This window comes from Micrasema longulum, unplaced genomic scaffold (assembly GCF_059751315.1).
Source record: "Micrasema longulum isolate JH-2025_06_02 unplaced genomic scaffold, ASM5975131v1 h1tg000099l, whole genome shotgun sequence".
Classification (NCBI taxonomy): Eukaryota; Metazoa; Arthropoda; class Insecta; order Trichoptera; family Brachycentridae; genus Micrasema; species Micrasema longulum.
Genome location: NW_028277305.1, coordinates 510065 through 533138, shown reverse-complemented (window position 1 = coordinate 533138; position 23074 = coordinate 510065). Strand labels below are relative to the sequence as shown.

Genomic DNA, 23074 nt, shown 5'->3' with positions numbered 1-23074 from the left:
GCACCCAGTGGTGCATTTGGCACTGAATTGAAATTCTGATTGCAGCGTAGATGGATAGTTCTTGTTACATGCAAGGTAATGTGATTGGTTTTACGCTTCAGATGCCAGTCCAGGAACAATGAAATGTTGCAGCGTAGAACCAATTTTAAAAGCAATATTTCACGTCCACCCTTTAGGAATCAAATCTAGAACCTCAAGTATGGTAGGGGATGCGCCAATCATTACACTACGAAGCGGAATTGTCAGCATACGATTGTCTTTTTTAAAGATTTTTACCTGAGAGCAGCCGTCGAGTCGAAAACACTTGCCCAGGGTTCTGGCTCTATTTTACACATGGAATTTTATGGAAACTTCTTCACCCGTCCGGATACAGAAATACATTCAAATATAAATAACAAAATGCAAAAAGTTGTAAAAAAAACATGGCCTTCACATATAGTACGCCATAAATAAGAGATGATGAAAAAAAGATACGCAAAACCACACAAATTTAAAACGGGACAAACATATTTTATACAAACATAAATTTGGACAGAAAACCGTGTTATAATAAAGTATGATATGAAACGTACATAATAAACATCATAAAATTGCCCATAAACAGTGTCATCATTTCGCTTATCTGTTTATAATATTATTACACCATAGAAGCCTCAAGACTAACACCGCGTGAAGAGGGGGAGCAAGGGTGGTAAAAAGGGGTACCAGACAGCCCCCCCTAGCTTCCCCCCTTGTCATCAACAGAAAGGGGACAATGACCACGAGAATCAGTTTTTGCTCCAACCCGAATAATTACCCGTAAGAGGTTTTGCCAAGGGCTACACACAAAGTAAGTGTGAAGACTTGGTAACTTGGCTTATGTGCGTGGTTTATGGCTCTAGACATCGGGTAATTAATTTTAAATGTTTGGAAAAGCTAAAACGTGTTTATTATAATAGAAGTAAAATAACGCGGCTGGACTCCGCAAAAGCTTTACAATATTCTGCTATTTTGAAAGTTTGAATATACTGGGTATGGTTGATTTATCTAAGAACAAAAACAAAAATTAATTTAAAGTTAAATATGATTACCAATATTGTTCATTTTATTTATTAAATAACACATAAAAAACAAATAATATACAATATATAAAAGTTGACCAAAGCATTTTATTTTGCTTATTTGCTGAAAAAGTTTTTTTTAAACTTTAAATCTCGCCATACAGCTTTTCACCCCGCAACACTTTGTCGAAAGGCCTTTCAGACAAAAATATTTTAATTCAATTTATATTATATAGCAACAGAGATGAAGAACATTTAAGAGAAGGTAATAAAGAAGTCTAGGCATCCCCAGGGAGTTGAATCCAGTCCTTGTCTACAAAAATTTGGACAAACTCAAAATATTGTCAATGTTATAAAGGTTTTATTATTTTTTATTGCTGGTTGTATAAACGCGTTGAATTTCATAGAAAAGATACCAGTCTCTAAGATGTCGCGAAAGTGATGAAATCGGTCACTGGTTATTTCAAATTTGTGGATTTAAGTATCACTCTTATTTTATTTCTAAAATACTTACTTAAACTAAAAACGTTATTGACTTTTAGGTTTCTAGAAAAATCAAGTCAATATTTATGACTCACAAGAAGTGCTTTAAACATGATTTAACTTGAAAATTTGTTTATATTGAGAACTTCTTTCGTTTAGAAGAAAAACTTTAGTAAACATTCATAAATGGAAATCATAAACTTTACAAGATTTAAGCAACTGAAGAATCTCACTTCTAGCAACAAATAAATACGCACCATATTTAAGTTTAAGCTTGATACTTATTAAAAATATTCTTAAAAGAAAATTGAAAACATTATTTAGAAAACATACTTTGTTTATCTACTTCTGAATCAAAATTTTATGATTTTTTTACATCAGTGCAAACGGCATGTACGCATAACTAGCGAAGGCTTTATGGAAATAGATAAAGAGAGATTATGTTATATTATCCCCTTTTCTACATTTATCAAGAAACGGCGGCGTAATGATAATTTAGTCTTTAATAATCTATTTTACTCTTTGGGTTTTAATTCTTGATTCCTTTATTTCTTGTTTTAAATATCAATACTGCCTGATTATAAAAGACACAGGAGTTTAAACCATACATGCAAAAAAAAAGAAATATCGAAAATTCACATTAACTTTACACACTAACTAACTAACTAACTATCACACTTTAAAAAACGTCATTTTTATCAATTATTATCTGATAACATTTCGATATAGCCTACTATACGATTTTTCACTGTAATGGTACACACATACTTCTATTCTTCATCCACCTAGACACAGAATTATATTTCCAATAACATATTATCTAAATGATATGAACCCATACTCCACTTCCAAACAACTTGCATTTGTCTCGGAACGGGTATACTTACCTACTTAATAAGTATATATAATGTAGATATATGCAATACACATGAAAAAACATAGTTCATAATAATACATATTAACTTACACCTACTGGAAATCGGTTCCGATTAGACCCATTGTAAACGATCGATCATGTTCCTTAGCTAAGTCATGAAAAATTGTAGACAAAACTTTACCGCACGTTTTTTTATGATTTTGAGCATATTATGATGAAATAATAATACTATAAAACCCAAGAAAATGCCTGCAAAGCAACATTTAAAACTGGGTCTAATTTGACCCAAAGCCGCCTGGCACGTATTTTTTTGAGCCAGTGGACTTTAAGAGTTAAAAGTTCTTAGATAAATATGCAAAATATTTTTGATTTATAATACATGTTTGTTTTTTAATTTTGTATTCATATCAAATGAAGATATTTTTTATAAATGAAAAAATAATTCCAAATTAAGCCACATTTTACATACGTATGTATATTAAATTTTACATGGTCTCTAAACATCGGCTTTGACATTTGCCTCAAAGCATACTAAATTCTATGACTCTTTACCTTTGCCAATTTTAAGTTAGGATCTTTTATCGGTACAAGGACCATTAAGGGTGCTAATAGTGTTTACCACCCTTTCGGTCTACAAGTGAATCCTAAGAGGAAGGTGGACAGAACATTTCTCTTCTAACGGACGCGATGCGGACGTTGACGCCGATGTGCGACGCCCAAAACACTTGAAGCGCTTGGATAACGATTTTACCGGTAAAATAAATGTTGGCTTTTAGAAGTAGTGCACTTAACATAAATTCCTATTCAAAAACTTTATCAAACTGAAAACAACAATAAATTGTTACTTACGTACAATGTAGAAAATATTTTAACTTACTTATTTCAAAATGCAACGTATATTTTTAATGTAAATGTATTTATGTTTTTTAAAAAAATATTGTCAATTTTATTTGTTCATAAGCTGTTTTTTGGAAATTCTCTTTTATGACTGAGCATTTGTTTTTAGTATATTGTTTATCTTTGCCGTTTTTAAGTTCGTCTATTTTGTTATTTAAAAAAAAAGAACAAGAGCAAAATTATGAAAATCTAGAAGTCTCGAAAAGGTTCAGGTAAGGGCTCTAGTGATAACCCTCACTTGATTTCAGCGAAGTTGTACATGTAAATGTTTAGACTGCTCGTATTATATAGCCTTCAAAAATAGGTTTTGCATTACAATTATTTATTTAAAAAATATTTTTTATATTTTAAATTGTACATATAAAAATAATAGTAATAATAATACAAAACATTTTAATAAAGGGTACGTAATATAGTCTGAACATTAACGGGGCGTATGGCTTGTTATTAGTTGGTATAGGTGATTTAGGAGGCATCCGCAGTATATGGCCTTATCGACTTCGCTTGATGACAGTCACCGGAATTTGCTGCGTCCGTTCTTTTCTTACTTCATTGCTCACAAATTCACCACCGCACACCCAAGATTTTTCTGAGACACCTCTTCTCATAACTCAGAATTTTGCTTTTTTGGGCGCTACCCCTCGGTTTTGAATCGTGCCACCTCTGGCACGATTCAAATCCGTAGAGGAGAATAGGTGTTATGTAGGCGTTATATAGGCAGCATATGGTTTTTTACTGAGTAAATATCCGATCTCTAGACAGTATTTGTACTGTTGAATGTGTCACCTGCTACTGCTAACCGCACTCCTAGTTATCTTTGAAAGCAGCCATTTTCTTTAACATATACTCCCAGGTATTTGAAACTCTCGACCCTTTCAATGATTTGGTTTGACAGATCCACCCGGACACAGCAATGATTTTATAATACTGTTCCTTAATTATTAAATTTATTTGGAAAAGTGAAAAACTATTTCTATTGTAAAAGCGTATCTAAGATCAATTTGCTGTACCTCGCTATCTCAAATGCAAGTTAATTGAAACTAATTGATTACCTTCTCCGATTCCTCAAAGCTTTTGATCGGACGAACCGCATTCGGTTCTGATCACTTACAATTATCAATTATGTAGACGTCAAAAGCAAACAAGACTCCTTTTGGTAGAAACTGAGGTTTGCTGATATTATAGCGTCCACATGTGCAGCGTTTACTGCAGATTAGAGAACACACTGCACAATATAACCGAATTTGATATTCTGTATAATACAGACCTTCTGCACTGCTAATTAGAGAAACACAATTGTTGTTTGATACAAACATGTTAAACATACAATATAAGTGTAGAGCAGTCATCTGGCTACATGGTATATCACTCCTTTGTTTCGTAAGTTCGTATCCTAGGCCAGTCAAATTTTACTAAAAAAATTGCAACATCACACAATACATTTCCTCCTCTGAAAGACTACAAATTTAATTTCTACACACATTATTTCCATGTAAAAGCTTATTGCATGAAATAAAATAAATTTAAAAGAATTTTGAACGCTAAATATGCATGCCTTAGCATCCAAATTTTAGAAGCTCATAACTCGGCAACCAAACGTTAAATTAAAAAAAAAAATAAAGGCAATTTTATCACCTATAATGTTGTCTTTCAATATATTTCGGTAAGAGTATTAGTTTCCGAGATTTATGCGAAAAACTGAAAAATGGTACCTTTAAACCCCTCCCTCTTCTCGAGCTCACCCCCCACCATCGGAGACTTTTGACACACATCAACCCACCCTTAAAGGAAGCGTTCAAAACCATTTCGAAAACTCTAGAGATTTTTTTCATCCGATTTGTCTCATTTGACTGGACTTTCCCATATTTGATCAATTTCACTCTTACGCCATCAAAAACATATTTTTCCTTTGTTTCATATTATGACATATGACTAATTGCAAATTTGGAATAACCAATGACCGGCTTTATTGCTTTTGAGACTGATTATTTTGTTATAAAATTAAATGTGTTTTAAAAAAACAGTAAAGATGAAAATTTCAAAATATTTTTTTATTTTATTATTTAACCATACAATTTTTTTGTACTCCCAGGAGTTTCATCAAATTCAGTTTGGCATAAAAAATAGTAAAAAAAAGGGTAATAAGTTATAATATGTATATAAAACCAAAATAATATGGCAAGTTAAGTAACTAGTAAGAAGTATATAGTAAGAATATAATACAAGTGGCAATGTATTTATTAAAAATGTTTTCAATTGGTTGCTGCACATCTAAAGGGGGGAGGTTGTCAATTGTTTTAAAGTTCGAGATTAGCAATCAGCAAAAATTGACATTGTTATGAGATATATTTATGTTTTTTCACTATGTATGTTTGTATAATTTAATTTAGTACTCACTCTTATTTGGCATATTATTTATTACTCCTATTTCTTACTATAGTATAGAGTGAGTTTCTAGAAACCATATCTCAATTATCATTTCAATTATATTTTTGTAAATATATTATTTTGCTATTGATTTTACTGATACTATTATTTTTTTTATTTGATTATGTATGAATCTAAATTTGTATAATGTATATTTATATATTTATACCCAATTACATTTTTTACATTGTATTCTTTGGAATTTTATTATTTAATACTTATACCATGTTTTTTTGGATTGTTATTCTATTTATTTGACGGACTTATGCAGTCTATTCTTACGATGGTAAATACAATATTTTATATTAAATACAGGCACTACTAAAATACAACTTCCAAATTAAAGCTAGGACAAAAAAATAAAAATTACTACCTCATGACAAGATTCGGTCTATTGCATCACATGTCATTATAATTTAATCTAATTAATTCTACTTTGTATTTTTACTGTAAATTATTAAAGTTTGACACAGGCACAACCTCAAAAGCCCTAATATGTTAATTAATATTTATACGAGTGTAATTTTAAATGAATGAATAAATAAATAAAATAAATATCTTTGTTTAAAAATTCGCCTTTCACGTACCTCCTCCAGTAACAGATTTTCATCCATATTGTCATTTTTTTATATTCCATAGGACTCCGATAGCCTGTTGTATTCACCACAAGCAAGGTACAGTAGATACCTTAGGCCTTAGACCAAACCTTGTCATGCATGATCCAAGTACGTGAATGTTTTGACTCGGTCGCGTATTATACTAGTTAACGTCACGATTTAAGGTATGGCTAACATTAGTGAGAGAGTTTTTATTTAGAAGCACAGTTTTTGCGATCCCATAAAACGGTATAACCAAAAATGGAAGAATGTCAGTAAGCTTGTAAATTTCTTAAAAATGCGTTTTTATTGGTATACCGTACATGTTTCATATAGCTCTCTTTATTAGTGGTAAATCCCCAAATGAGCGACAAGTATACCAAATGAGAGAGTATCAATTTTTTCTACACCCCCTGTAGGCTTTTACATATTTCGCATATATTAACATAAAGCCAGACATGTATTTCACCAAAAATTAGCAAATGAAAATAAATTAAGAAGAAAACAAAGAAAAATAAATTGTAATAATAATCATTGAGTAAGACACCGAATAAATATATTCGATGACATACTTTTTGGGGTATTAATTACTTGATACAATGCTATTTTAATGAGTTTAAGTATTTTATTTTAAGTGCCCCATCCCTTGTGAGAGTGATTTTTGTCAATTATGATATCTAAAACACAAACCGTAAAAAGTCATTAGTAAAAATACATTACAATGGGTAAAGTAATGGAGAATGCACGTGTGTTATCTGTTCACTAAGTAATTCTACGTCGGGTTTATTTTTTAATCTTTTAATTTCTTGTGATTATAAACTATCTATCCTTACCTCTGTTTTGTATAAATACATTGAACTCCTTAATAAGAATACCAGTCTCTCAAACCGGTCACTGGATATTCCAAATTTGTGGGTTAAAGTATCACTCGTCTTTTATTTATATAATAAATAACAATGAACCTTTATCAAGAATTTTCACTAACAAACTTAAATGTATTTCATTTTCATTAAAACGTTTTCTCTTATTTTTTTAATGAATTTTCGAGAAACTTTGCAGTACAATCAAACGCTCTAATTTAAAATATTTATTAAATCCAATATTTGGTAGCCCTGAAATTCCTCATTTCATTGCTATACGTTCGTTCTCGTACTCATTAAACTCAGTACAGTCCTTCTTAAAATAGGTCATCCTAGTAAGATGAACTCTCTGGTCAATGTTTTTTTCATCTTATGTAGTATTAATTTTGGAAAATACCATTCCTGCATTTGGATAGCTACAAATAATATGCAATCACTTGTCAAGCTTTTTAAGGTTGATCTTTAAAACGATTTTTAATTAAATTAATTTAAATGAGTATCAACTTATTACCCCAATTAAAGCTTTACATTATAATAACAATAAAATATTTTATGAAGGAAATACATCGAATGTTTTCAAGGATTTCGTATATCCTTGAATCAAATTTAGGATTCAAGGCAACAAAATTAATTAATATTTTTTTTCTTAATCAATTTGTTCTGTTTACAAAATGAGATAATTTTTCTCGATAATTTCGTTTGTGTAAGGCATTTTCTGTCAGTATCGGATACCAATACAGATTTTAGTTTCCGCCGAATAAAATTATCTGATATTTGTTCCTTTGCTCACGTTTTTAGCATTATCATAAAAGAAATTACGTTATTGTACTAAAATCAGTATACAAATATCAGAGGGTTTGTTTATCAAAAAGGCGAGTAAACTCAATTACCCCTGGGTACTTACTTTTAAAAACGTTGGGGATTTTCGGAATATATTAATTTTATTACATTGCTATGGGAGATGAAACGTTAGCAGTAACCAACCACCAGTACTGTAGTTTGTATTTGTTTCTTTATTGTACTTTTATTTTCCAATGAAATCCAATTTCAGCCAACACAAAGTATACCCTTTAAACATTGTTTAATTTGTGTTTTTCTAAGGAAAATTGGATTTCTTACATTACTTTTCCAAGTAATAAAGCAACTCACATTACCTGTTGTACCATATGCTTTTTGTAGTATGTCCGTAAAATTTTTTAGACTATAAAATAAAATAAAAAATTCTCACAAATCAAAAGAGGATATATTAATTTTTTTAAAGAGTAATTTTAATTTTGTAAACTCACGGATTGTGTCCGAGATTCAAATCACAGTCTACAAAATCTGGATTCCTAATTTGTAGCACAGTTATTTAAAATTTTGAAAATGATTTATTTATATTTTGAAAATCCGTTAGAGTTGTGAAAACATATTTTGAACACAAGTCATGTTTTATCTCGTCCGGTAAGTGCAATAGTCATCGCGCAATTTTGAAAAATGATTTAAAATTTGTCTCCAATATAATTTTTCGAGTAGTCATGTAAGGCATTGTAGTGTTCAAGACCTTTGAGTTGAAAATGGGCCTTAAAATGAGTAAATCATAAAAATGCTAATATTTTATTTTTCAAATTAATATGTAATAACTACCTACATATTGAATATGCCGAATGGTTTTAGAACATGGTTGTTCCTTTGTGAACTAAAATAAACTAGCGTGGATAATCACAAAGTTAGTTTTTCAAAAATTAATCGAATCTGAACCCAAAACATCGTACGTACATAAGTTTTTCGACAAGTAGTATTATCCGTTTAAACACAATGAAGCTAATGTACAATAAATAATGGCAAAGTTGAACACGCTGCGCTGCTTACACAAGAGCGAACATGAATGCAAGTTACGTGAAGGTATTGACAGCTTCGATTGCTGGACTGTACATCTTGAGCATCCTTGAGCTCTGGAAAGGTAGAAATAAACCTTTAACCCGAGTTCAAGAATAATCCTAAATAAAGCATTCTGTCATTGGCTCCACGAGAAACCACATGTAACTCGTATAAACGTAAATGTGACTTGTGAAAAATGAACTTTGGACAGAAAAATACCGAAATAAAAGTTTTACCTATATAAAGTTTATATTTGAAGCACTAACTTTGTGGTTATTTATTATAGTTAAATTAATAAAACAAATTTGTTTTTAACCACGAATTTTTTTTTTCACCGACCGGTTTCAAAGCAAACACGCTTCTTCAGTTACGTAAACCTTGACAAAGAATCTTGTTTGCTTTGAAACCGGTCGGTGAAAAATAAAAATTAGTGGTTAAAAACAAAGTTGTTTTATTTATTTTATTAAAAATTTTACCATTGACGTTATTTGATTAATTAAAGAAAAATAAAACGCATTTAAATATTTTGAATTATACAAATTTTCCGAAAAATAACGATTGCTTTCGATTTGAGCGTGCATATATGCAAGTGTAGTATAAAATCACAACCGGCACTATTTGGCAATGGGATAACCACATTTTGCGGTGCTTTTCAAAAGCATTCTTATTTAGTTGAAGTATTACAGTAAATGTATTCAGAGACCTAGAAGCTATTTTTAATCAAATTGGATAACAATATTTACAACTTTTTAGATTTGTACGGTGCAGACGCGAATGCTTAAACCATTGCGATTTGCACTGCCAGCTTTTTCAAAAGTCTAAAAACTAAATTTTAGTTCCAGCCAGCAACGTAAGATGTAGCCTGGTGTCACTCATTACGTATCATTAAGTCCAAACATGAAAGGGCAGAGAAAAGAAGCTTTTGAATGAAAAGCAGGCGACGGCAGATTAAAAAAAAAACAACAAAAAACGCTGCACTAGATTCGCTACAGCTGACTATTTTTCGTCAATGTAATAAAGGGTGTTCTAAGACATGCAGCTGCAGAAAGGCTAGTTTGCATTGCTCTATTGCAGCTTCAAGATCTGGCGGGGAGGGTTTTAAGATCTGGCGACTCGCATATTAAAAAACACAACGGCATTGCAGAATTAATGTGAGTTATTTGTAATGGTTTTCTAATTTTTTTTGAAAATAAATGATCTTTAAAGCTCTGTATTTCAGTAAGTATCGGGGTTAAAAAACATGTTTTGCAGTTAATTATAGAAAATTGTATGTTCTACAAACAATAATTAAATTTTCTGTAGAATGCACGAGAAAATAATTGTTGAACAAAAATTTTAAAAAGTGACTCAAAAATTGTCATACTGACTCAGGCATTGGCTTGCTGAATAAGGACACTTATATTTTTAACTATATTTTTTAATTGTCCCAATAAAAAGTTTTGGTATATCAAACGAAAGAATCATAGAAAACCTTACTTTTTTCATCACTTTTGAAATATTTTTTTTCAATATAATTTTGTGAATGTTTTGAAAATTACACATATTATTTAAAAAAATTATACCTACCTAATATAAACTGAGAATCAAACTCCTTTTCTTAACACAAGCTTCTTGCTCTATTAGATAGATAAAAATGTCAAATATAACAATATCGTATTATGTACTTACATATTGCACTTTTTGGACGAAAACGACTCAACTCAAAAAATCACCTTTTTGGGAAACTGCAAAAGAATAATGTCAATTGTAACACCTTCGTTTTTGTTCGGCGATTGTTTTGTGTTTTTCGAAGTAAGCACCAAATATCGAGTTAAAAATTATACCGGAGCTATGAATCTATGAATGAAAAGCGTAAAAAAATAAAAATATTATAAGGTAAAAAAGACTATTATTTTATGATATATCAACAGAACTATGAATAATGTTCATTGAAGTCGTTTTATGATCTTAACTCATTTAAAAGTTTTTTTTTATTTAAGTCGTTTTCGTTCTAAAAGTGCGATGTATTTAAAAAACGTAATTGTGGATTTGTGATTTAACAAAATAAAAATACTAATATGCGAACTCCTACTTTATTTCTTTGACGTATAGTTTATCACTATTACAGTGGTGTTTCCTTATCTTTAAAAAATGCAAGGTAACGTTTCACGGCTCACAATTCTGTGACTTAAATTTATCTGACTGTTGTTTGCAATATTTTGCTATTGCAGTCAATACCGGAGACAAATCTATTGGCGTGGAATCCAACAACGCGAACTAACTGAATGTATGTGTCATGCAACATTGCGAATTTTCATGCTAGAATGAATATATTTTAAAGTTGTTTTCATCCCGACTTGGATCGGTAGGTGTCTGGCAATAGTTCAGGAATCGATCGGAATTGTCTGGAAAGACAGAGAGCTACATGGAGACATATTTTGCTATACTCACATTGTTATACATAAGAAAGTTTGCCTGCCAAAAATAAGAACATTGTTTTAAACAGTAATTAATACGAGAGTTGAAATTGTTTTGAGATTTACATGACTTTTTTAGTTTCTTCGAATTAATTTGTATTCCTTCGTTTTGGACAAGGCGGTGTAAGATTTATATGTATATACTAACTCAACAGAAACTCAAGTACCAGATTAAATCAAGAAAAGGTGGAATGTAATTTTGAAGGTTTGCATTGAAAAGAAACGGGATAAGAAAATTAAAAACATATCAAAAATTTATATTTCAGAAAAGGCCGGTTTGTAGTTAGTAGAATCCTAATAATTTAAACTTAAATGAGTATCAACCAATACTGCTTTCCTAAAAGGAGTGTGGCTGATCAGGTAATACAACGTACATTTTGGTATTTTAAGTTAATTTTTAGGCAAAAAAAATGAAATATTTGGTGTTTCAAAAAGTACGTATTATTACTTAAATAGCAGTTTTCATTAGTAGATATGAATGTTTTAGTATTTAAGAGACATGTACTCGTATGGTAAGTGCTATGAGATTTCAATATTTCAATTTTTTTTTAGAAAAAATAAATATTTGCGTTCTTATGATTTACCCAAATATTTCATTTTAAGTGTCATTTTCAACGAGTAACTCACTATTATAAAATGGGAATCAAGTTGGGATCATGTGGGATTCGAACCACGGACCTTTGAGCCGTGAGTCCGAGATACTAGACACGGTACCATAACCTGATTCTAACTTCTACTGACTAGCTGTAAATGTGCAGTACATTAGGACTTTTGTGTAAATAATTGTTTTAAATAAAAAAAAAATCTCATTTTCTTATTTTCTCATTTTCTTTTTTTTTCTCAATAATTGACTTTGGAAAGATCAACAAATATAATAATTTTAAAAATATGCATATTTAAACATCGTACTTTTGCTGCTCTTATTTAAGAACAGCTTGATTATTTTTAGTAAATCGTTAAATCTCTCTGAATGTATCTTTACCCACGTAAAAAAAAACTATAAAAAATGATTTATTTTTTTATTTTAAAGAAACAAACAGTGATTTAATAACATTACAAAAATTACTGATTAAAGATCGACCAGCAAAGTTTCTAAATAAGAATCATACATATTATTAAATTGTGTTACAACAAAAGGGTGTGTTTATGTGTATTTGTATGAGAGTAAGTGTAGATGTGTGTTTATGTGTATTAGTGTAAGAGTAAGTGTTTAGGTGTGGTAAGTGTGAGCATTATTAGAATTAAGTGGGATCGTATCGCACACAGAAATAATTAGTCTTAATTTATTTTTAAATAAATTAAGGGGCATGTAAAATATATCAATAGATGAAAAAAAAGCATTATAGTTAGTGCAAGAATGATAGAGAAAAGAGTGTTGTGCATAGTTAGTGCTACAGACTGGCAGATGGAACAAATACTTATTTCTTGTCACGCAAAAGGGGACATTAAGATTAATTTTAGAGAGTAGGTTAAAAGGGTCTACTTTATTTTTTAATAATTTATGTAAATAGCATAATTCAGATACAGTGCGTCTATTTTCAAGGGTAAAAAAATCCATTTTGTTTGGCAGATTAGCTATAAGTACAAAACGTTTTATTGTTTTTATAATTTAAAATTTTTCGCTAAACATTTTCAATCCTTTCTATGTTTGTTATGTATTGGGGCTCCACACAACGGATGTAAACTCCAAATTACTGCGTACAAAAGTATAATATTAATTTTTTTTATGTATTTGGTTTTTTAAAAGGTTTGTAAATTCTTAAAATAAAGCCCAGCATTTGGTAAGCTTTTTGAACAATAGAATTTATGACCGCTCACAGCAATGCGACGCCGACGTTGGACTGTTATATTTTTCCATGATGCAATTCAATCAGAAACTTCGCATGAATGTTATCTACCTAATCGCAGATGTATATTTTAAAATTGAAAAACTCCCAACTCTTCTATGTTATCACATCTACATAACAAATGAAATTTTGAAATGTTGTTTTGCGGATTAAATAAACTGTTTTGTATCACAGCTCATATTTTTCCGTATTTTAGCGGAGCAAAAATAGTCATTTATGTAAAATAATAAAATCAGTGGACGAATGTTTTCAATTCAATGGCCACTTAAGTAAAAATTGTAAAAAAGAAAATCGAATTAAGATTTATCCACCTTGTTTTGTATCAAAAGATGCGTTTTTCTATAGCAACTTGGGTTCGGGAGTCGATTTCCGGAAAAATCAAAGTAAAGTATATATTTTTTCTTTGTTTTTGATCGGTAATATTTTTATAATTATTTGTCCCGCGCCTGAAGGACAAAATCAATTTTAATTTTAGCGCCGGATTTGCAAGCGTTTTTTATAATTAAGTACAGATTCGTTCTGACAATTATAAATAACAACATTTCTTTCGTCGCCGTGATGTGTAATTAAGAACGCTGTCCTAGTATGTAGGATTGGGTTTTCATATTGCGTAGGGTTAATAAGGTTGGTTGATGGGTTGGTTGATAGGTTGGTTGATATATTGGTTGATAGGTCTTGACTAGGATGATGTCAGTTATTAAATAGGTTGATACTCAGTTTACGATTTTAAAAGGGTGGTGCTAGGAATAGAGCGAATTTGTGAACAATGATTTTCTTTTGGGCTTAAAAGTTTTAAATTATTTGGCCGGAGGAGGGGTGGTGACGATTCTGGCTCCCCTGATCGGACTACTTGTTTCTTCCGGTTTACTTACAATCTAATGAACTAACATACCCTATTGCCGTAAGCATTGGGACAATGAGATGAAGGGCGATATACAAATTGACTGTTTATACTAATGGCGATAGGGGCATTGAAATACGCAATGCCATGCGGTAACTCTTTTAAAATTTTATTTGAAAAGTTATTAATTAACAAAATTTTATCTTCTCCCTAAGCTACACCCACTCCACCTTCACAGTATAAATTTTATATTATGTAAGTTTGTAATTAACCCTGAAGAAAGCATGGTGTTTTGACAAAACGAATTGGTTATTAAATTATAAAAATATTGTAAGTTTTTTTTTTTTACATAAATATTCCTTTTCAAAAAAGGGACAATGTTAAGAACTACATTTGTTGGCGGTGTACAGTGACGGAGAATTTTATTCCATGAAAATATTTATTGTTTTTTTATCATCCCGTGTAGGGTCAAACAAAGAAGTTTATGATGCTGAGAATTTCACCAATTAAAAATAATAAATATTATACTCTAACAAGTTACAGTGAGGAATTTTCGCGCTGCCATTGCAGAACCAATACGGGCTCCATTCACCATTTGGTGCAGATAAAGGTTAAATGAGGATTGTAATAATATCGAAATTCTCTAATTATGGTCTTCGGAAATAAACAATATCACATGTTCATGTTGGTCCAAGATCCTTCAATTTTCTAACCAAGGAACTACAAAACATCAAATCACTGGTACATTTTAAAGTAGGTTTGAGGTCTTGGATCAGCATGGAAGGAACAAATAGACATATTCTTTAAAAAAATAATTAAAATTGAAAATAAATGCATTCTGCAAATAATTCATGTTTTCGTAATATCAGCAAATGTTAATTTAGTTTTTTTTCTTTTTCTTTTCTTTTTTTTCATGTTCATGTCATATCATATTTATTTGCCATTAACTTTTTAATAATTAAAAAAGGAATGGCCCACGGTCTGATGCTGAAGTCTATGGGGCATTTTTTCCAATTCATGTTACAGCTTAATTTTAAGATGTAAGTTTTAAAAGCGTATTTTTGTAAATTTATCCCTTTGTAAATAATATGTGTATGGAAAATTAACAAATAAAAAAAATGAAAAAAATAGGAAATATTTTAACATTTGTATGAACATGTGTTTCAAGGCGGCTGAATTATCCAGATATTTTGCTATAGGACTCTTTTGTTAAGGGTTCCGTTTGGTAACTATTTTTTATTCGAGTTAAAAAAAAATATTCGTCCTTAAAATTTTTTATTACTCCGTCGAAAATGTTTGCAAAAATACTTTATCAAAAGGAATTTTCATTTATCAGCAAGAGCTTAAACCTTTCAATGCCAGATTTAAAAGAAGGGTATAACTATAAAATATAACGTTGAATATATATATCGCATTTTGCGTGCATAATTTTCACTTTGATTTGAAAATTCCGTGCGGTCGCCTTTGATTGATTGAACAAGCTTTTTTGTACTGAAATATGTGAGCTTTAAGTATGTTCGCAGTTTACGGAAGTTAATCGTTTGGGCATATGCTAGGGAAAACAAAATATTTTAATTTGGCATTCTACCATTTAATCCCGTGTGAGTTTTGATTATGCCAAGAAAACGAAATTAAAGGCACGAGGAAAACATTTTGGGCCGGTAACCCTTTTATATTGAATTTTAATGCAGTGTCAAGGATTCTCAATATACTTTGTAGTTGCAAAATATGTTGTAATTTAGCTTTTATTTGTAAACGATTTTGAAAAATAATTAGATAACCAAATTTAAATTCAAAATAATTAAAATAGGGTAGGTTTTGTTCCGTCCATGCGCTTTGTAACTGCAAAATATGCCATAATCTGGCTCCTATCTATTATCTGTTATTAAATTAAGTTCAAATTGGAAACAAAAAACTAGAATCCCAACTATTCACGCGCTATGTAGGTACAAGACGTGTTGGGATATTGATTGTACAACGCCTTTGAGGTGATTTTCATAAAAATTGCTCTATATAAACCGTCCAGATTAATAATAGTAATAAAAATAAAATAAAGCTTTGTACCTAAAAATATTGGGGCTTCTTTGACAAAATATGATGTATCAACTGTTATATATACACAATTTCGCAGGCATCGGAAATGTCCAAAAGTTTGCGGACAAATATTTACTGTACTAAAAATATTATTGAAAAGGCTTGAGAAGTTGTGTAAAAATACATAATACCTTCGACACAAGTGACGCCGTTTGTTTTTTGTATAATCAACGCAAATATTGTGTTTGTATAAAGGAAATCTGACCATAAATTCAGGGGGTTTAAAAAGGGACGATGTAAAGAGGATATTTTAAAAGAGATAAAATCTACCGGATTCTAGGTACGCTTTAGATTTTCATTAACAATAAAGTATTGTTACGTGATTTTGTGTTTGCGTAATTTATTTTGACCTCAATTTATATTTTATCATTCAAGAACTATGTTTAATTATGTTTATTTAAAATCATCAGAAATGTTTAAAACAAAACGTTTATTTTGAAAGAACATTGTGCATTGGGATAATCAATTATCAATTATAGAATAATATGGAATAATATGGAATAAGTAAAACAACATAAGAACCGTTAATTAAAGTACAAAACGCCTTATTGAGAGTAGCCAACAGAAAGCCCGATAAATACTTTATTGACAGGCTTTATGCTAAATAACCAGTACTAGACATAAAATTATCATATATTATACTAATTTATGACACTTCCACATAAATACCTGACAAATATAACGGTGGACAACAAATAAATGACACTAGAAAAGACAAAAAAACAGTACTGCTACAATTTTCAGGCACCTTAATCGAATATTTTTTTTGTAAAGAGATATCAGATAAAAATGCGCGACTCACTTATAGAGATGCCATTTTATGCAATTGAATAAACAAAAGCCTTGCATTTTTTTGGATAAACAACAAACGTGTGACGGACGGTTTTATCACTGTGTTAGCAATTCTTGACCTAAGTATAAAAAAAATAAGATATACGGCGGTAGTAGGCCGTAGGGCCCATTGTTTTGCCGTAAACTATAGCTTACTTCGTAATTAATAATCCTAAAATGGCGTTTGGTTGTATGGGCGGCTCTATAAGCGAAAGAGCGTTATTACTCTGAGAGAATATCGGTCAGCAAAACAAAATGTAAAGTTTAAAACGTTGTGAACGAGGGATACCGTTTGGGCTAGTCATTTCGACTCGACTGCTAAAGGAAATCGAGTGATAGCGGTTCGCGCATTCGCGGACCATGGCCGTGCTTAAATTACTAGGTTCGATTTTATATTAAAATTGTAATAATAAAATTATGGTAAATAATTGTTTATAACCACTAACCGACTTTTATATGTCAACCGGTTATGAGACGTAGCCGTATCTTTGTCAGGACACTAATAACACTAACACGGAAATCGTACTATACACCTTCATCATAATTGGTGGTTTACATCATTACGGTAAAGATGTACACAGGGGTTTGCAAATTAGTGTAATTAGTGTCCTGATGAAGAGATGGATTCGTTTTGAAACTAATAGACTTAGAAAAGTTGACAAGTAGTTATGTAAAATTATTTAATCAAATTTAATTAATAAAATGCTTAACAACAAATTTGATGATTTCAATATTAATAACAAGTAATTTCCTTTGTTATTTAGCACTATCCATATTATAGCATAGAATAATCAGATGGGTAGTGCTTTTAAAATAAATAATTTACCGGTCAAAAAAATTAAAATTTACATTTTTTTTTTTTGAAGTTGTATTTAAAAAAACCCCGTCCGCTTTTCTTACTGTCTAATTGTTTAAAAAAATTAGTGTATTAGATATAAAATCATTATTTAAAAATATTTGTTTACTATAAATCCATATAGAAAACATAAATAGTAGTAAACACATTACAACAGGGCTGGAGAACATTTTAGAAAAGAGAATATTGAAGTCTAAGCATTTACAAGTCTTTTGGTAAATTTATTGATAAAATTGATGTTGCTAGCATTTCATTCGTCGATGCACTTTGTAGCTGCAAGACGATTAGTAATCTAGCTTCAATAGGTTAATTTTATCAAAAATCTAAATTAACCGTTCATGCGCTCAGTAGCTGCAAGACTTGTTGTAATCAAACATCTATTTTAATCAATTTGTTTATTCCGTTTTTAAAAATATCATTTTAACACTTAAATTCATTGTCAAATAAAATAAAATAAAAATATGTAAGAAAGGGCTAGATTTCTTACTGTCCATGCGCTCTGTAGCTGCAGGACGAGCTGTAATCTAGCTCCCATATATCATAATTGGAGACTAGGAACTAGAATCCCAACCGTCCATGAGTTCTGTAGCTGCAAGACATGCTGGGATATTTATTTATTGTAAAGCGCACATAAGGTGATTTTTACAAAAATGGCCCTATATAAATTATCCAAATACATATAATGACCTATTATTGGCTGGTTTAAGTGGCCACTTAACACACTGTGCAACATTGAGAATTTTGTCTATGTTTGAAAATCCATATTTTTTCAATCCAGTATTTTGTCTCAACAAACATTTGGACAAACTCAAAGTATTGTAATAAATAGTTGTGTTTCTATGTCAAAAAACATAAGTACGTTACATAAGTATTTTTCTTTTATGAAATGAACAAAGGAAATAAAAAGAGCTGTCAGGAATACAACATATTTAAGAAATAAGTTAAAAGTAATACTCCTAATTCTTTTTTTTGTAGCAATGATTGAAAACACTGCATTCGTTTTATTAATATTTTATTCTAAAAACATGTATTAATTAAAAAAGAAATAAACACATTATTTTAAAACGTCACTCGCCATTATGTGCACAACATTTATTTTTTATTTTACGTAATGGGAAAAATAATTGTTAAAAACATATTTTATATTTAATTAATATTTGTATTTAGAAAGATTATTATATGCTTATATTTTTTTCGGAATAAACTTTTGAAATATGTGAATTGGTTAATATGCGATCTGTAAAATAGATTCACCCTTTACGATAATATTTCGGTAAAAACTCTCAAGATTTGGGAAAAAGATCCGTTTAAATACTTAACACTTACGTACAATATAGTTGAATTAAAAATTAGCTAATAGAGCCCATGATATAAGAAACACCAACGTGCACTGAAACTGAATTTTTATTTATTTATATTGGATTTTTTTATACATTTTTTTTTTTTTTGTTAAAAACTTTGTCCAGCTAACAAGGGTACATACCCCGTTCTAAGCCAGGCAATGCCAGTTTAATAAATAATTATAATTTACATATAAAGAAAAAAACAGACAAATAAAATATATACACATACAACATACCTTTGCATACACATAAATTAAATATTCACAATTTAATCAAATAGACGAAACTTCATTATTGCTATTTGTTATTTTTTGTTTAATATTTTATTTTTACTATTCAGTAAGAATTTTTAATCCGCAGCATGCATCAACCTCTCTTCTTAAGATAATGATAATCATAAAAGAGCGAAGTCAACAGTTCTCGTAACTTGACAATACTACCGCTTTTCTATAATTCTGGCGAAAAATTATAGACTTTTCTGACGTAATAGTATTGCCTGGATACCAGAAAAGTGTTGACCCCTTATCTTGGTATCAGAACCCTATTTGAGTATCTTGAATTATGGTTGCGGTTGATGGTTAAGTATTTGTCTCTATTTAAGTTTGTAACCACTACCGTTCTCCATATACAGTGTTAAATAATATTAAGTACTTTGAAGAGCAAGTCACTTGTATAACGAAGTGGCTTTTTCTTAAACACTCGGATTAAGGAATAATTTATTTATATTCATTATTTGCAAAAACAGGCCTTCCGTCAACTCACCCTTACATTCCCTTGCAAACATGTGTTATGGGCAAAAACAGAAGCTGTAAATGTGAATCTGTTGGATGTGCCAAAACAATTCGGTACCTAGGTATAGATCACACACTAAGATAGAAGGCTCATATTTAAGCGCAAACTAGCAAACTCAGGAAATGTATCTACTGCCTTAGATCTCTGGGAAATATCCTAAACCTTAAAAATTTGAGAATAGTCTATTTCGCATTGTGTCAGAGTTCTATTGGATATGGAATAGTGGGCTGGGGTGGAGCTGTAACCATCATACTTGACCCATTAATAGAGGTGCAAAAGTCAAATATTAGTTATATTCAAAAAGCTTTTCCGTTGTGAATCAAAACCATTATTTTGTAAAGCCAATATATTAAATGTAAGATATTTTTTTAAAAAGACAATTTAAAAAGGCATTTATATAAATCAAGCTTTGCTCATCGTCACCCATACTAAAATAACCAGATTTAAAACTGAAGGGAAAACAAATATTCCTCATATAATAACTTGTTTTGCCCAAAGGCATCCAATTTTTATAAGCCCTCGTATATGCAACATGTTCCTATAAGAAATGTTACGCTTAGTTGGAAAAAAATTTAAAATTGTTACAAAAGATTGGATTTTAAAAATGGGAAGGAGCTGGTTTGAGCAGCTATTAAAAGTTATTGTGTGATGAAATTTTATTTATCAGTGTGTTTTTTATTTATTTTTTAAATGTTAATTAACAAATGTATTACTTCCTGTCAGTTTGTACCTTTTAATGAGTATTTCTTTTGTATTTTTTTTTTCAGTTTCATATATTTTTTTAGATATTTTTTCATTTTCATATATTTTTTCAGTTACGTATACTTTGACAGTTTGGATTTTTTAGTTCCACAATTTTTCTTAAGATTCCATATTTTTATATGTTATTTAATTTGAATTAATTATCTTCAAACATATCTAAAATAATTTTAATTTTTTTATTATTATCTGTATTTTTATATTTTTAAAAAATGCTATCTATTTCAGAACAGGTATTTACAATACCTGGTGGGAATAGACAGTACACAATATGTTTGCTTACACTTTTATTAACTTTAATTTTACTTAAATTTACTTGATTTTACTTTAATTTTGTTTATTTGTACATTTTTTTACCTTTACTGTTAACAAACAGATCATTACAATACTATGCTTTACAGCAAACGCTGATTTGTTCGGCACTGAACTGAAGTAAATTACTTACCGTAAACCGAAGTTTAGTTTGTTAAATGTTGAATTAAAAGCATTAAAAATTTTCATGTCTTTTTCGTAAGACGACTTAAAAATGATAAGTGTTTAAATCGTGCAGCAAATTAATTCTACGGGATAAACTCAAACGTTTTTTTATGTCAACCAATTGAGCTTATAAAGGTGCAAAGCTTAGGATCTGACCTATTTCGTGATTTAACGTTGTAATGTGTTCTAAAGAAAAATTGTTACGTTCAAACTCCCTCTACCGTGAGATTATATTATATTATTGCAAGAAAATCTATCAAAATCTATATTTTTTATCGAGAAAATATATCTAGATTACTTTTACTTTTTTCTTTTAATTTTGGGGGCAAAACAGTGTTTGGTTTCATACATGCTCGACGCAAAATTTTTTGTAAAGGTCTCGAAATCCACTCATGCGATATATTTTATCTTACAAAAATGAAAAATTGTTTTAAAATTTATTTCAACAGAGAGGGAAAACATTTTTGAGAAGGGAATATGGGAGTCTAGGCATTTACAGGGTTTATGACCTGTCATTGGCTGGTTTTTCTCAAAAATGTTTTCTCTATCTGTTGCAATAAATTTAAACATGAACGACTCCCAGCCAGTCTGCAAGGATTTGGACATACTCAAAACATTGATGAAAAATTTTGTTAAATATGATTATTTGACAAAAATATTTGATTCATAAAAAATTTAGTATTTGAAAAAGTATATATTTATATAGAGCATATCCGCCCTCTCCTAAGGTTTCTAAAGGGGGGGGAAAGGGGAAAATTTTGGCTCTCGAGGGAGTTGGGGGGCATTAGAAGCAAAAAAAGGGGGCAACGAGATAATCATATTTTAACCTTCTCGAATATATATATATTGAGCACTGATAAATTTTTTTTATTTTTAAAAAAATTTTGTTTTAAATTTTTTTTTTATTTTTAAAGTATTTTGTCATTTTTAAAAAAAACTCATCGGAAGTTTTGATTTTTTTTTACCATAAAATATAGAAATGTATGTTTTTCCTATGAACACTTAGCACAATTTAAATTTATTGTTTAACAAATAATATAGTGCATACTTTTCAAATAGGTCATATTTTCTTCTGAAACAAAAACAAACACAATTGTTGCGGTATAATTAGGGAATGAATGCAAATTGTAATCACAAAAAAAAATTATTCTTTCGGACGCACCCATTTTCAGCGCATGTATTAGTCATCCAAATTAAGTATGACTTTGACACATTAATTACCTGTAAATATTTCCATGATGTAACCGTTCGCGAATCCAAAAATGAATTTCTAGCTTCCAGCTAGTATGAAACGAAACACTGAGAGGGGCGGCGCGGCGTTCTCGAAGTAAATTGATTGGATTCAACAAAAACAACATTGTATACAAATATTTGACGAAACGGAAATAATACACGGTAAGTAAAATAAAAAGGTACTTACGCTTTTCGATTAAGTCAATTCGGATGAAAGAATCTGAAATGAGAAAAAACACAAATATTAATGGATCGATTCATAATAAAAATTCCGCTACTTTGCCAAAAGAAACATATTTATCTATTTCGTGGAAGGAGGGTGAGTAGGTTCAATATTATGGCCACTTTGCGGTATTTATTTATCATACAAATAATTCCTTCAGAAACTAACTAATATTATTAGATATTATTATTTAAATGTTATATTTTAACCTATTTCAGTTGTTATTTTTATTTCTTATGGTCATTTTTATTAAAAAAAAATTAAGTTTGTAAGTGAAAATTC

At 30.0% G+C, this 23074-nt stretch overlaps 1 protein-coding gene across 1 annotated transcript in view; it reads right to left on the bottom strand.

Annotated features, from left to right (window-relative positions):
* Positions 1-22776, bottom strand: part of LOC148284656 (uncharacterized) — a 214745-nt gene extending 191969 nt beyond the window's left edge. The window contains exon 1 of the mRNA XM_088237032.1: positions 22757-22776. The gene's annotated coding sequence lies outside the window, so the exon portion shown is untranslated. The remainder of the gene's footprint in view (positions 1-22756) is intronic.
* Positions 22777-23074: the final 298 nt, after the last annotated feature.